The sequence below is a fragment of the Microcaecilia unicolor genome, chromosome 8, assembly GCF_901765095.1.
Source record: "Microcaecilia unicolor chromosome 8, aMicUni1.1, whole genome shotgun sequence".
In the NCBI taxonomy this organism is placed as follows: Eukaryota; Metazoa; Chordata; class Amphibia; order Gymnophiona; family Siphonopidae; genus Microcaecilia; species Microcaecilia unicolor.
In genome coordinates, this window is record NC_044038.1 from 239667125 (window position 1) to 239681806 (window position 14682).

Here is a 14682-nt window from a genome sequence, read left to right on the forward strand (position 1 = left end):
TAGCCCTACCGAAATTTTGTGAAACGGCTCCTTACTTAGTAGTGTCCTTTAAATTGTGATTATTCAAAGAAAGGGGAAGAACATTACAAGAAATCTGAAAATGATTGAAAATCAACCAACACATAACTAAACTCTGGAATTCGTTGCCAGAGAAAGTGGTGAAGGTGGTTAGCTTGGCAGGGTTTAAAAAGGGATTAGACGGTTTCCTAAAGAACTAGTCCATAAACCACTACTAAATGGACTTGGCAAAAATCCACAATTCCAGGAATAACATGTATAGAATGTTTGTACGTTTGGGAAGCTCGCCAGGTGCCCTTGGCCTGGATTGGCCGCTGTCGTGGACAGGATGCTGGACTCGATGGACCCTTGGTCTTTTCCCAGTGTGGCATTACTTATGTACTTATGTCCTCTACTTGTCTCACTTTTATTACATAGAGCAGTGATTTAACCTATTGTGATGTCATAGTGGCTCATTCCACCAATAAGAGCCAACCTCATTAGTGATGTCACAATGGCTTGATTGTATAGAATGTTTGTACGTTTGGGAAGCTCACCAGGTGCCTTTGGCCTGGATTGGCCGCTGTCGTGGACAGGATGCTGAGCTCGATGGACCCTTGGTCTTTTCCCAGTGTGGCATTACTTATGTACTTATTATATTGTATCCAAGAGATACTTGTAGAATGTATATGGTTTTCCTGGTCTTTCAATATAATGTTTAAATCCGATTTAGGGTGTTTTGCTGAAAATGTCCAGTGGCATTACTTACGTACTTATGGCTTTTCCACTTTTTATAACCGGTGCTGCTGCCTCTGTGCAGGATCCAAAACCAACCCTCTATGTAGTTTTGCATAGACTAGATGTGATAGGATAGATTTAAAGAGAACAGATAGCAGGACCTGGACTGGAGGAGTCATTAAAAAACACGTCTGATCTTCTTAGGATGTTGCCATACGGCAGAGAATGCTGAAACACAGTCTGCATTCAGTTGAGGAGAACAGGTTGCACCAGTGCAAGATCGCAATTGAGTGACACTTTAATGCCAGGCGTGATGGGAGGATTTCAGATTAAGGGTCTTCAGCTCATTGTATGGTGCTTGGAGGATGGAGGGAGAGGGGCTAGTGGCCAACAGAGAGGAAAGCCTGCCTATCTGCAAACTGCAGACGCGCTGGGGGGGGGGGGGGGGGGTTCAGTCTCCACTTCAAATCTTTTGCTACCCTGAGTTGCTTAACAAGTTATAAATTTAATCTGCGGTCAAAGCAGAGATAGGTCCTGTCAGCTATTTAACAGTGAACTGTACTTCTCAGGAATGCAGTTCTTTCTTTCTTTTTAGTTCAAAGCTTTGCTGTCCTTTTCCAACAAAATAAACCAGTTTTAGGTCATTCACGACCAGTCGTGAGCTTGCCGTGTTTTAGAACATCATCTACAGGGCTCTGGAATGCAATAAAATGCGCTGGTGAACCTGGATCTAGAACAACTCCTTTTTATTATCGGAAAATCAAGCAGTTCTTCCTGGAGGTTTAACCACTTCAGTGCTGTAAAAATGAGAAAGCAGCTTCCAGATGAGCTATCATTCTACTCACACTTATCCCACCACTGTTCCATGGTGCCCTGAAAATACAATAGAGGCAATATTGAACCCACAGCGGTGAACAGCTCTTGGTGGAGGGGGAGCTTGTGGGGGCTTGAGGGGGATTGGGGGCATTAGTAAAGAAAAAAAAGTTATGCAGGCTGGCTGGTCCAGTATTCAGCAAGGGTGTGCCCATGGGAGGAGTAGAGGCATGACCATGGGAGGAATGGGGGTGTGGCCATGGGAGGAGCAGAGGCGTAACCTTGGGAGGATCAAGGGTGTGCCCATGGGAGTAGCAGAGGCATGACCATGGGAGGAATGGGGGTGTGCCCATGGGAGAAGCAGAGGCGTGACCATGGGAGGAACAGGGGTGTGGCCATGGGAGTCACAGAGGCATGACCATGGGAGGAATGGGGATGTGCTCATGGAAAGAGCAGAGGTGTGACCAAATGGGGGTGTGCCCATGGGAGAAGCAGCGTGACCATGGGAGGAATGGGGGTGTGCCCATGGGAGGAGCAGAGGTGTGACCAAATGGGGGTGTGCCCATGGGAGGTGCCCATGGGAAGAACAGAGGTGTGACCAAATGGGGTGTGGCCATGGGAACAGCACAGGTGTGGCCATGGGAGGAATGGAGATGTGTCCATGGGAGGAGCAGAGACATGACCATGGGAAGAATGGGGGTGTGCCCATGGGAGGAGCAGAGGCATGACCATGGGAGGAACAGGGATATGCCCATGGGAGTAGCAGAGGCATGACCATGGGAGGAATGGGGCTGTGCCCATGGGAGGAGCAGAGGTGTGAACAAATGGGGGTGTGCCCATGGGAGAAGCAGAGGCATGACCATGGGAGGAATGGGGATGTGCCCATAGGAGGAACAGGGACGTGACTGTGGGAGGAACAGGGGTGTGACCATGGGAGGAGCAGGGGTGTGACCATGGGAGGAGCAGAGGTGTGAACATGGGAGGAACGGGGATGTGCCCATGGGAGGAGCAGGGACGTGATTGTGGGAGGAACAGGGGTGTGACCATGGGAGGAGCAGGGGTGTGACCATGGGAAGAATGGGGATGTGCCCATGGAAGGAGCAGGGACGTGACTGTGGGAGGAACAGGGGTGTGACCATGGAAGGAGCAGGGATGTGACCATGGGAAGAACGGGGATGTGCCCATGGGAGGAGCAGGGACGTGATTGTGGGAGGAACAGGGGTGTGACCATGGGAGGAGCAGGGGTGTGACCATGGGAAGAATGGGGATGTGCCCATGGGAGGAGCAGAGGTGTGACCAAATGGGGGTGTGCCCATGGGAGAAGCAGCGTGACCATGGGAGGAATGGGGGTGTGCCCATGGGAGGAGCAGAGGTGTGACCAAATGGGGGTGTGCCCATGGGAGGAATAAGGATGTGCCCATGGGAAGAACAGAGGTGTGACCAAATGGGGTGTGGCCATGGGAACAGCACAGGTGTGGCCATGGGAGGAATGGAGATGTGTCCATGGGAGGAGCAGAGGCATGACCATGGGAAGAATGGGGGTGTGCCCATGGGAGGAGCAGAGGCATGACCATGGGAGGAACAGGGATATGCCCTTGGGAGTAGCAGAGGCATGACCGTGGGAGGAATGGGGCTGTGCCCATGGGAGGAGCAGAGGTGTGAACAAATGGGGGTGTGCCCATGGGAGAAGCAGAGGCATGACCATGGGAGGAATGGGGATGTGCCCATGGGAGGAGCAGGGGCGTGACTGAGGGAGGAACAGGGGTTGTGCCCATGTGAAGAGTGGGGTCGTGTCTTCCAGTTGCATGTGTACATGAACGACTGCCAACTTTAAGTATGAACATTTACACCATCCTTTTGATGTAGCATAAGTGTTTGTGGATGCACAGTGCTGACTTATGCTCACAGAATTGCTACCTAGTTCCCGTACTTTTTTACACCTAATTTTTGGCGCATTTTTTAATATGCCCCATAACAGACAGATCAAACTCTTCGGTGCTTAAAATCTCATCAAGGCACATATCAGCGAAGGAAACGCTTGAATGAGACGGAAAGATAGTTTGAAGTGAGAAAAATTAAAGCTGCAGCAGCAACACTAGATTCTGAGATCCCACATTGAGACCCAGGCTATAATTGAGTAGAGAGGGGTGGTAGCCGTGTTAGTCCACTTTTAAAGGTAATCAATAGAAATAAAACATGGAAAAGAAAATAAGATGATTCCTTTTTTATTGGAGATAACTTAATACATTTCTTGATTAGCTTTCGAAGGTTGCCCTTCTTCCTCAGATCGGAAATAAGCAAATGTGCTAGCTGACAGTGTATATAAGTGAAAACATTCAAGCATTACTATGACAGTAAAATAGATACCATTGGAGATTCTACATGGAATGTTGCCACTATTGGAGATTCTACATGGAATGTTGCTATTCCACTAGCAACATTCCTGCGCAGGCTTCTGTTTCTGTGAGTCTGACGTCCTGCACGTACGTGCAGGACGTCAGACTCACAGAAGCAGAAGCCTGCGCGGCCACATTGGTGATCTACAAGGGCCGACTTCTACATGGAATGTTGCTACTATTGGAGATTCTACATGGAATGTTGCTACTATTGGAGACATGGAATGTTGCTATTCCACTAGCAACATTCCTGCGCAGGCTTCTGTTTCTGTGAGTCTGACGTCCTGCACGTACGTGCAGGACGTCAGACTCACAGAAGCAGAAGCCTGCGCGGCCACATTGGTGATCTACAAGGGCCGACTTCTACATGGAATGTTGCTAGTGGACATAACTTAATACATTTCTTGATTAGCTTTCGAAGGTTGCCCTTCTTCCTCAGATCGGAAATAAGCAAATGTGCTAGCTGACAGTGTATATAAGTGAAAACCTTCAAGCATTACTATGACAGTAAAATAGATACCATTGGAGATTCTACATGGAATGTTGCTACTTTTGGAGATTCTACATGGAATGTTGCTATTCCACTAGCAACATTCCATGTAGAAGGCTGCGCAGGCTTCTGTTTCTGTGAGTCTGACGTCCTGCACGTACGTGCAGGACGTCAGACTCACAGAAGCAGAAGCCTGCGTGGCCACATTGGTGATCTACAAGGGCCGACTTCTACATGGAATGTTGCTAGTGGAATAGCAACATTCCATGTAGAATCTATAGAAATCAAACAAAATAAAACATGGAAAAGAAAATAAGATGACACCTTTTTTATTGGACATAACTTAATACATTTCTTGATTAGCTTTCGAAGGTTGCCCTTTCTCGTCAGATCGGAAATAAGCAAATGTTGGTAAATGACAGTATATATAAGTGAAACATCAAAGCATTTCAGTGACAGTCTAAAAGGGTGGGGGTGGATAAGAGATATTCATGGGAACATTAAAGCATTTCAGTGATAGTCTAACAAGATTTAAAAGACATCACATGAAGAATGCCAGTACCAGCCAGGATTCCACCCCTGTGGGGCAGCACTTTACAAAACCAGAACACTGTGCCAGTGATTTCATAGTAAGAATCCTGAAAGGTAACTTTAAAACAATACAGGAACGTAAGACCTTTGAAGTCAGGATGATTGAATATTTTGACACCCAACAGACAGGACTTAACAAGGATCTGGGTTTTCTAGCCCATTATAAACCATAAAGTTGTATTGCTCTGTTTGTCACCCTCCTCTCACCTATCCACCCCCACCCTGTTAGACTGTCACTGAAATGCTTTGATGTTTCACTTATATTAACTGTCATCTACCAACATTTGCTTATTTCTGATCTGACGAAGAAGGGCAACCTTCGAAAGCTAATCAAGAAATGTATTAAGTTATGTCCAATAAAAAAGGTATCATCTTATTTTCTTTTCCATGTTTTATTTTGTTTGATTTCTGTTGATTAGGCTATAATTGAAATGCACAAAGCAATGTTTGTGAGAGAAATGATTAGGCCAACGATGTAGCCAGAGCACGGAACAAGACTTTAACAAACTTTCTGAAGTTCCACATTTAATTTTAATGAGAACTACAATGTAACCTTCTAAATGTGGAATTCCTCTTTTGTGGCCTCAAATTCCTTTTCCTGGGGGGGGAGGGGATGTAATGAGAGGTGCAAGCAGAATTAACACCTTTTCTAGTGACCGATTCATGCATGTGTTGCACAGTAAACCTCTCTTTTCATTCACAGCCTTTTCCTGCATGATGTGCCATTTCCCAAAAGAGCCACTTGGGGTCACACTTCAGGCTGCAAATATAAAAAAATAAATGAAGCCAATTTCCCTTACAGGTTCCAAAATGTTCAAATGCAAACACAGTCCTGTCAGAGGGCAGCACAGCCCTCCCTACCTCTGATCTGGTGTGCAAGCAGTTACTGAAGGGAAATCCCACAGCTCTTTGTCCGACTGTAAATGTCTCTATTTCTGAGACCTGTGGTGGAATATGTGAATGTCCTTGTTTATTCCTTTCTTGCTGCAGTTACATTCCTCATTCCCCTCCCCCCCCCTTGCTTTGTACAAACATTACCATTACATTTGATTCTTGCAATTGTGATGCAGAGACCAATGTTTGTATCATAACACACTTTCCTAACAAATGACATTATCCCCCTAATTCTATGAAAGTTGCCAAAAATTGTGCATGTAAATTTAGGCATGTGTCCCCCTCAGCGCATCAACCCCCCCCCCCCCCCCCCCCCCCCCCCCCCCCGGCTCTAAATCTTTTAAAAGTGCCAAAACAGATCAAGGGGCTCATTTGGACCTCAGTGGAGGAGTGGCCTAGTGGTTAGGATGGTGGACTTTGGTCCTGAGGAACTGAGTTCGATTCCCACTTCAGGCACAGGCAGCTCCTTGTAACTCTGGACAAGTCACTTAACCCTCCATAGCCGCATTGAGCCTGCCATAAGTGGGAAAGCGCAGGGTACAAATGTAACAAAAATAAAATATGGAATGTTGCTATTCCACCAGCAACATTTCATGTAGAAGGCTGCGCAGGCTTCTGTTTCTGTGAGTCTGACGTCAGACTCGCAGAAGCCTGCGTGACCACATTAGAGATCTGCAAGGGCCGACTTCTACATGGAATGTTGCTAAGTGGAATAGCAACATTCCATGTAGAATCTCAAATAGTAGCAACAGTGGAGGAGTGGTTAGGGTGGACAGTGGATGAGTGGCCTAGTGGTTAGAGTGGTGGACTTTGGTCCTGAGGAACTGAGTTCGATTCCCACTTCAGGCACAGGCAGTTCCTTGTGACTCTGGGCAAGTCACTCAACCCTCCATTGCCCCATATAAGCTGCATTGAGCCTGCCATGAGTGGGAAAGTGCAGGGTACAAATGTAACAAAAAAATAAAATTTTCAAAAAAAAAATAACATTCAAATACTTCATAAGGTGGCAGAAGGACCTTTTTCTCTCATTGTGATTTTCGACACCCTAATAGATGTTTTGCCCCATAATTCATGTAAATGTCAAGGGTGTGTTGGGCGTGTGGGCGTGTTGGGGGTGTGTGTTTTGGGTAGGACAAGGGCGGCACCAAAAGGTAGACATTTTTCTGGAATAATGGAAGAAAATGAAAATGTTTAGGGCCAAAATTACGATGTTTTTTACTAAGGGTCTCTTTTATCAAGCTGCGCTAGTGGTTCCCGTGCTGCAAAGCCTTCGGAGCCTATTCAAAGGGAATGGGCTTTGTCAGCATTACTGTACCAGGAGCCACTAGCACTGCTTGATAAATGACCGTCCTGCTTATTTTCGAACCAGAAGGCAGGCCATCTTCCGACACAAATCGGGAGATGGCCGGCCTTCTCCTAAAGCCAGCCAAATCGGTATAATCGAAAGCCGATTTTGGCCGGCTTCAACTGCTTTCCGTCGCAGAGCCGGCGAAAGTTCAAGGGGGCGTGTTGGCAGTGTACCGAAGGTGGGACGGGGGCGTGGTTAAGAGATGGCCAGCTTCGGCCGATAATGGAAAAAAGAAAGTCGGCCCTGACGAGCATTTGGCCGACTTTACTTGGTCCCTTTTTGTTCACGGCCAAGCCTCAAAAAGGTGCCCCAACTGACCAGATGACCACCGGAGGGAATAGGGGATTACCTCCCCTTACTCCCCCAGTGGTCACTAACCCCCTCCCACCCAAAAAAAGATAAAAAACATTTTTTGCCAGCCTCTACGCCAGCCTCAAATGTCATACCCAGCTCCATGACAGCAGTATGCAGGTACCTGCAGCAGTTTTTAGTGGGTGCAGTGCACTTCAGGCAGGCAGACCCAGGCCCATCCCCCCCCCTACCTGTTACACTTGTGGTGGTAAATGGGAGCCCTCCAACCCCCCCCCCCCCAAACCCACTGTACCCACATGTAGGTGCCCCCCTTCATCCGTAAGGGCTATGGTAGTGGTGTACAGTTGTGGGGAGTGGGTTTTGGGGGGCTCAGCACACAAGGTATGGGAGCTATGTACCTGGGAGCAATTTGTGAAGTCCACTGCAGTGCCCCTTAAGGTGCCCGGTTGGTGTCCTGACATGTGAGGGGGACCAGTGCACTACAAATGCTCCTAAAAATGGTCCTAAAAGAGACCCACTGAGCACAAAACATCTAGGAAATGGCCATTTTCAAAAGAAAAAGTTGGACATTTTTCTGGTTTGCAAATGGACATGTTCACTGCTGGGTTTCTAGTTGTTTTCTTGCAACACATCCAAAATCGGATGTAGACGACATATCGAAAATGCCCACACCACGTGTGCTAACGAATGTACATCTCTATCATTTAGGGCAGAGATTCCCAAACTGTGGGTCGGGATCTCAAATGGGGTAAGAAAACCCGTATTTTGGGATCTACAAAGGTGCATCAATGTTCTGCACTTTCGGTGGGGGGGGGGGGGGGGTCACACAATTTTATTTGGCCGCGATCATGAGGCTGCAGCCACAAAAAAGGTTGATAAGCGCTGATTTAGGGGCATAAGAAATGAGCAAATAAAACTAAAGGAAAATAATACAATGTCTGAAAGGCAGCAGCCAAGGTTTGCGAAGCCCCCCTCATCTGTTGGTAAACACTCCTCTCCCTGCTTTCCGAAATGGATAAAAACTTTGGAAATCAGAGCCCAAGATTAGTAAAGCTAACCGTGTTGGGTTGAAAAGCCTGGGAGCAGAATGATCAGAAAAAGTGACAGCTGGGTGGGGGGAGGGGGAAGTGGGGCGTTGTGAATCACAGTGGCTTTTAATTTGAACTTTATAGCTTGTAAGTTTTGCATGGTCCTTCTTTTTATTCCAGTGTATTCAAAATATAGCATTAAAAAGGATGTTCGTTCTTTGGAAACTTAAATATTAAAGTTGGTAATCAAACCTTAATTTCACCACTCTGGCATGAAAAAGCCGACATCAATATGTACTAGAGTTCTGAGATCTCGGAAAATACAGTCTTAAGGTCAACTGTTTACTCTTGGACAGTGCGTTCTTTCTAGCATAAAAGGTGCCGGTACTCAAATTCTAGGCCACCCTTCAGGGGTGGGGTGATCACTGAGGGAGCCACCCCACAATAGCCAGGCCCCCTGCAACTAGTCACAGAATCTATGACAAGGCAGAATTGGTGTGTAGAGCCTGAGCTCTTTCATTAGAGGTCCATGGGTCAATTTTAGCAGACAATGGAAAAGGTGCTTGTACTCAAATGCCAGGCCACCCTTCAGGGGTGGGGTGATTACTGGGGGACCCTCCGCACAATAACCAGGCCCCCTGCAACCAGTCACAGAATCTATGACAAGGCAGAATTGGTGTGTAGAGCCTGAGCTGTTTCATTAAAACTTGGGTTCCATGGGCCAATTTTAGCAACAATGAAAAAGGTGCCGGTACTCAGTACCCCCAAGTACCCCCTCAAAAAAAGCCCTGCTCTTGGACTGCAGTCTATTATTTGGATCAAAGCCAGTAAGTAATGCAATATCACAGTTTGGGCCTATATTTTTTTGGCCCAGTTATTAACTGCTTCTGTTACAACCACTCCCCCCCCCCCCCACCCCCCACAACTTCTGATGCTGATTTTCTAGGTTGTCATCCAGGGCTGCCAAGAGACAAAGCTAAGCCTGGGACAAACACTCCCCCCCCCCTTCCCACACAGACCCCCCTCCCCCCCCACTGTGTGTGCGGTCCCGCCTACTTGCTTGTCTCTTCTTCCTGTCTGCCGGGACCAATTTAACTCTGCTCTGCTGCACAAGTCTTTCTTTCTTCCACGTCCCCTCCCATGTTTGCAGAAACAGGAAGTACTTCACACAGGAGGCGGGACGAGGCAGGAAGAAGGACTTGTGGCTGGCAGAGCAGAGTCAATGCGATAACACGATAATCCGGCACTGCAGCACACAGGAGCAGGAGACCAATCTCAGACATGCTGCCATCAGACGGGCCCTGGGGAATCTTGCCTCCCCCTGCTGTCCCTCTCGGTGGGCCTGCTATGATCTACATGTCTCTGCAAAGCACTTAGCTGACACTAGCCGTCTAGGTCATGCAAGAAAGAAAGTGCTAGAAGGGACATTTTACTAAGCTGCATCAGACGCTAACACATGCCTAATGGATGAAAATATGGACTACCACGGGACATCATGTGGTAGGTTTTTGAATGTACGCATGCTAACCACGTGCTAAATTTTATTTTTATTTTTTTTGAGGGGGTGTGTCAGGGCAGAGGGTGGGTGTTCATGCACCAACCAGTTATCACATCTACATTACTGAGTGCTAACTGGTTAGCACATGGATAGGGTTACCATATGTCCGGATTTACCTGGATATGTCCTCTTTTTGAGGACATGTCCGGGCAACCAGGCGGGTTTTACCAATCTGCCCATTTGTCCAGATTTCTGACAAACAGGCAGATTGCTAGCCTCCCCTCCCCTTACTTACTACTGCCCTGGTGGTTTAGTAACCTCTTCCACCTTCGGGGCAGGAAAGAGCCGCCTCTTTCCTGCCTGGAGCGCTGCCCTGCATGTATCCTTCCTGTTCCTGATCTCAGTGCCGATTCAAAATGGCCGCCGAGAATTGAAGTGACCTCGCGAGACTTCAACTCTCGGTGGCCATTTTGAATCGGCGCCAAGATCAGGAACAGGAAGGATGCATGCAGTGCAGCGCTCCGGGCAGGAAAGAGGGGGCTCTTTCCTGCCCTGAAGAGGTCACTAGACCACCAGGGCAGTAGTAAGGTAAGGGGAGGGGGGTGACGGGGAGGGGGAGTGACGGGGTGTGTGGCAGGGGGGAGGGGAAAATGCGACAGGGGGCGGAGCGAGGGCATGGAATGGGGCAGGTGGGGTGTGAAAGGGGGCTTGGCAGGGTGTGTGGTGGGGGTGGGACATGTGTCCTCCTTTTTGGGGAACAAAATATGGTAACCCTACACATAGATAACGCAGGAGCGCTGACTGCCTGCAAAATAGGTGGCATTAAGTCTGCTGTGGTGATTTTTAAAAATGGCTGTGCATTAATGGCAAAATATATAAGGGGTAGCAAACTTTCAAAATATCCCCAAAAGAACATAAAACATGCAGGTTGCTAACGAGATGGTTAACCCAGACTGTGGGGAGTTATGAAGAAATCTCACAATTTAAACAAATGAAGCCTCAAAACTCAAAGAGCATTGGTCAGTCGATCCCCAAAGGGGTTTCCAGGTATTATCATTGGTCCCACTAAATTAGCTGTTTCCAGAAAAAAAAAAAAAAAGAGACCAACAACAACAACAAAACAAACCCCTCCAGAAATGGAGAAAAAAGTTGTTAACTAAAAAAGCGGAGAAAAATAGCCAAAACCCATACAGTCTGTCTTAGTCACTAAAAAACAAAAATATCCACATCAAATCCCCAAAATTCCAACACACACCACTGGTAGTTCACGACTTCTATCAAAACAAAGTCCCACAAGTACTTAGCTTGGCTAAAGAGGTATCCTTTCCCAATACCGGATCCTCAAATTGTTACTCTTCCAGTGCATAAAGGTTGCTTCCTGTTCCAGGGCAGAGGGAGCATGGAACGAGCGAAGCCGACAGGCGCGGGGCACCCCCCCCCCCCCCCAGCAGGTAAAAATGCACCCGGGGGGGTCCTTTCACCGTGGGGAGGTAGCCTTTCGCCGGGGGTGGGGGGTCGCGCTGCAACCGGGGGGGGCGCTGCACCCGGGGGGGTGGCGCATCGGCGATCCGCCCCGGGTGTCAGCCACCCTAGGAATGCCACTGCAGCAGTCTAAAACCCCGACAAGGCCACTTGTTTCGCAAATCTTCTTCTTCAGGAAGTGGAACCAGAGCTGAAAAGACTGCCCAAAATGGCTGCCAGCTTTTATATCAAACACTCACAGGAGGAACAACCAATCACAGACGAGACAATTCTCAAGGTAGTAATGTTCAACAGAGAGCTTGCCACTCCACTGCCGTATTCAAACCCATAGGTTCAACAGTATTAAGAGAAAAGATCCAGCGTTGTTCTCACATAATCCATCAAGTAAACCAATCAGGCCTGCTCATGAAGAAATGAATGGTTAAATACGAACTATAACCCTATTACTGCAACTCACTATACGCAGGTTGCAAAGAGCAAATACTGAGGAAACTTCAAACAGCCCAGAATAAGGCAGCCAGACTCATCTTCGGAAAACCAAAATATGAAAGTGCAAAGCCATTACGAGAGAAACTACACTGGCTACCACTCAAGGAACGCGTCACTTTTAAAGTATGCACATTAGTCCACAAAATCATTCACGGCGAAGCCCCAGCCTACATGTCTGAGTTAATCGACTTACCACCCAGAAACGCTAAAAGATCATCCCGAACTTTCCTCAACCTCCACTTCCCTAACTGCAAGGGCCTGAAATACAAGACGCTACACGCGTCAACCTTCTCTCACATAAGCACGCAGTTTTGGAATACACTGCCGCACAACTTAAGAACGATCCACGAACAAGCTTCCTTCCGCAAATTATTGAAGACCCATCTTTTTGACAAAATTTACGGAAAGAGCCAAAACACATAAAGATAACACTCACTGTTCACTAAAGCATCATACATCCACTTCTGCAATCTCATCCCAGTAATCTCACATCACTCATATCTCCACTCAAAGAAATATGTATACCATATGTCTTCATGCCTAAATATTGCCCTTTAAGCCTCCCATTGTCCCCTTCCAATGTTTCAATGTCTATGTTCCATCGCTATATTCCTTAACGTTACTTCGACTGTCTCGCTTAACTCTACACAATGTAATCCATAACCAAGTTGTAACAAATTGTATTTCCATCATTTACAATGTATTGTAAGCCACACTGAACCCGCAAAAAGGTGGGAAAATGTGGGATACAAATGCAATAAATAATAAATAAATAATAATAATAATTACTGCAACAGGGAAAGCAAAGACTGGATCAGCCTGTTCCGCTGACCTGGAGTGATGTGGTAATCCTCCTGCTAATTACATATTCATGCAAACGTTGCCTATAAAGAGCTGTACAGAGGCCATGAATTGATGCCAGAAAGATTATTCGGTGATGCTGATGCCTGCTTTTTTTTTTTTCTTCACTTTCCATGCGTTCCGCTTACGTTCAGGCTCCAGAAATAGAATTTTCATTTTGTTCTAGTTTTAAAGCAAGGTTATTTTTAATTCAGTGCTGAACATTTTTGCATTAGCTGAAATAAAGATTTGTCCCAGCATTCGCTGTCACCGTGCTTTCTCCTAGTCCCTTTAAAATCTACTGCAACATGAGTGAGGGTGGCGGGGTGGGGGGAAGTGGGACGTAAAGGTCATGACAGGCGTAATTGAGATGAAAGAGGATCCTGGGACTCTGCATTATAAAATCATATTTCTACACACAGCTTTAGGCAGCGCTAGGGACAGGCAAACATTTTTGGTTTGTTTCGGTTATATTAGGCCTTATTCCAGTTTTCGGAGTTTTTTTTTTAAGTTCATATTAATAAAAACTTTTAACGCTTTTTAATCAACCTAAGACGCCTAGGTTAATGCGCATTCAATTGATTCAGGGCACAGGACATTTTTTATGTCACTCTAACAAAGCAAATGGATGCTAACGAATGCTCGGCCCTATTCGCTACAAGCTAAGCAGTTAAATACACTTCGAGAGGGGTCCCGTGGATTCTATGAAGGTTGCCAAATTTCGGCATGACCCTGAGTTGCGCACACAACTAAGGGAGCCTCTTATCAAGCAGAATCCAGAACTGCCACCTGCCCGATGCGGACGCCGACGGTAGCTCCATCCCTAGTGCTCGCCATTTTCTTGCGCTAAAGAAAATAGATCCCTATTTTTTCACCGCAGCAGTTACCCAGTGCTAATCAGGCAGTGCCGTGCGCTGCCTGGTTACCACTGGGTCAGAGTTTGAGCCCTTACCGCCACCTCAGTGGGGGCAGTAAGTGCTCCCCCCAGCGTGATGATGACATAAGTGCAATCTTCTTTATCTACAATATTAGCAAAATTCGCCCTTCCTTTCTGAATACGCTGCCAGAACCCTTATCCACACCCTTGTCGCCTCTCGCTTGGACTATTGCAATTTACTTCTCACTGGTCTTCCGCTCAGCCATCTCTCTCCTCTCCAATCTGTCCAAAATTCTGCGGCACGACTTGTTTTCCGCCAGAATCGCTATACCCATACTAGCCTGCTCCTCAAATCACTTCACTGGCTCCCTGTCCGCTTCCGCATTCAGTTTAAACTTCTCGTACTGACCTTTAAATGCATCCACTCTGCAGCCCCCCCATTACCTCTCCACTCTCATCTCTCCCTACATTCCTCCCCGTGAACTCCACTCGCTTGACAAATCTCTCTTGCCGTCCTCCTTCTCCTCCACTGCTAACTCCAGGCTTCGCTCCTTTTCTCTCGCGGCGCCTTATGCCTGGAATAGACTTCCTGGACCTATACGTCTAGCTCCATCTCTACCTGTTTTCAAATCTATGCTGAAAACCCACCTTTTCACTGCTGCTTTTAGCTCCTAGCCCTCCCCTTGTCCCTTCCTCCCTTCTCACCCATTACTTCCCTCACCCGTAATTGTCTTGTTTGTCTGTATTACTTAGATTGTAAGCTCTTTTGAGCAGGGACTGTCTCTTTGTATCAGGTGTTCAGCGCTGTGTGCGTCTGGTAGCGCTATACAAATGCTAATACCGAGATTGGATAGCAGAGCCGGTAGTGGGAGGCGGGGCTGGAGGTTGG

At 47.2% G+C, this 14682-nt stretch overlaps 1 protein-coding gene across 1 annotated transcript in view; it reads right to left on the bottom strand.

The window, feature by feature from the left end:
- The window catches only part of MAFB (MAF bZIP transcription factor B), a 31184-nt gene extending 16917 nt beyond the window's left edge, over positions 1 to 14267 (bottom strand). Inside the window, exons 1-2 of the mRNA XM_030212627.1 lie at positions 14238 to 14267; positions 5711 to 5714 (exon numbers count right to left, since the gene is read on the bottom strand). The gene's annotated coding sequence lies outside the window, so the exon portion shown is untranslated. The remainder of the gene's footprint in view (positions 1 to 5710; positions 5715 to 14237) is intronic.
- Positions 14268 to 14682: the final 415 nt, after the last annotated feature.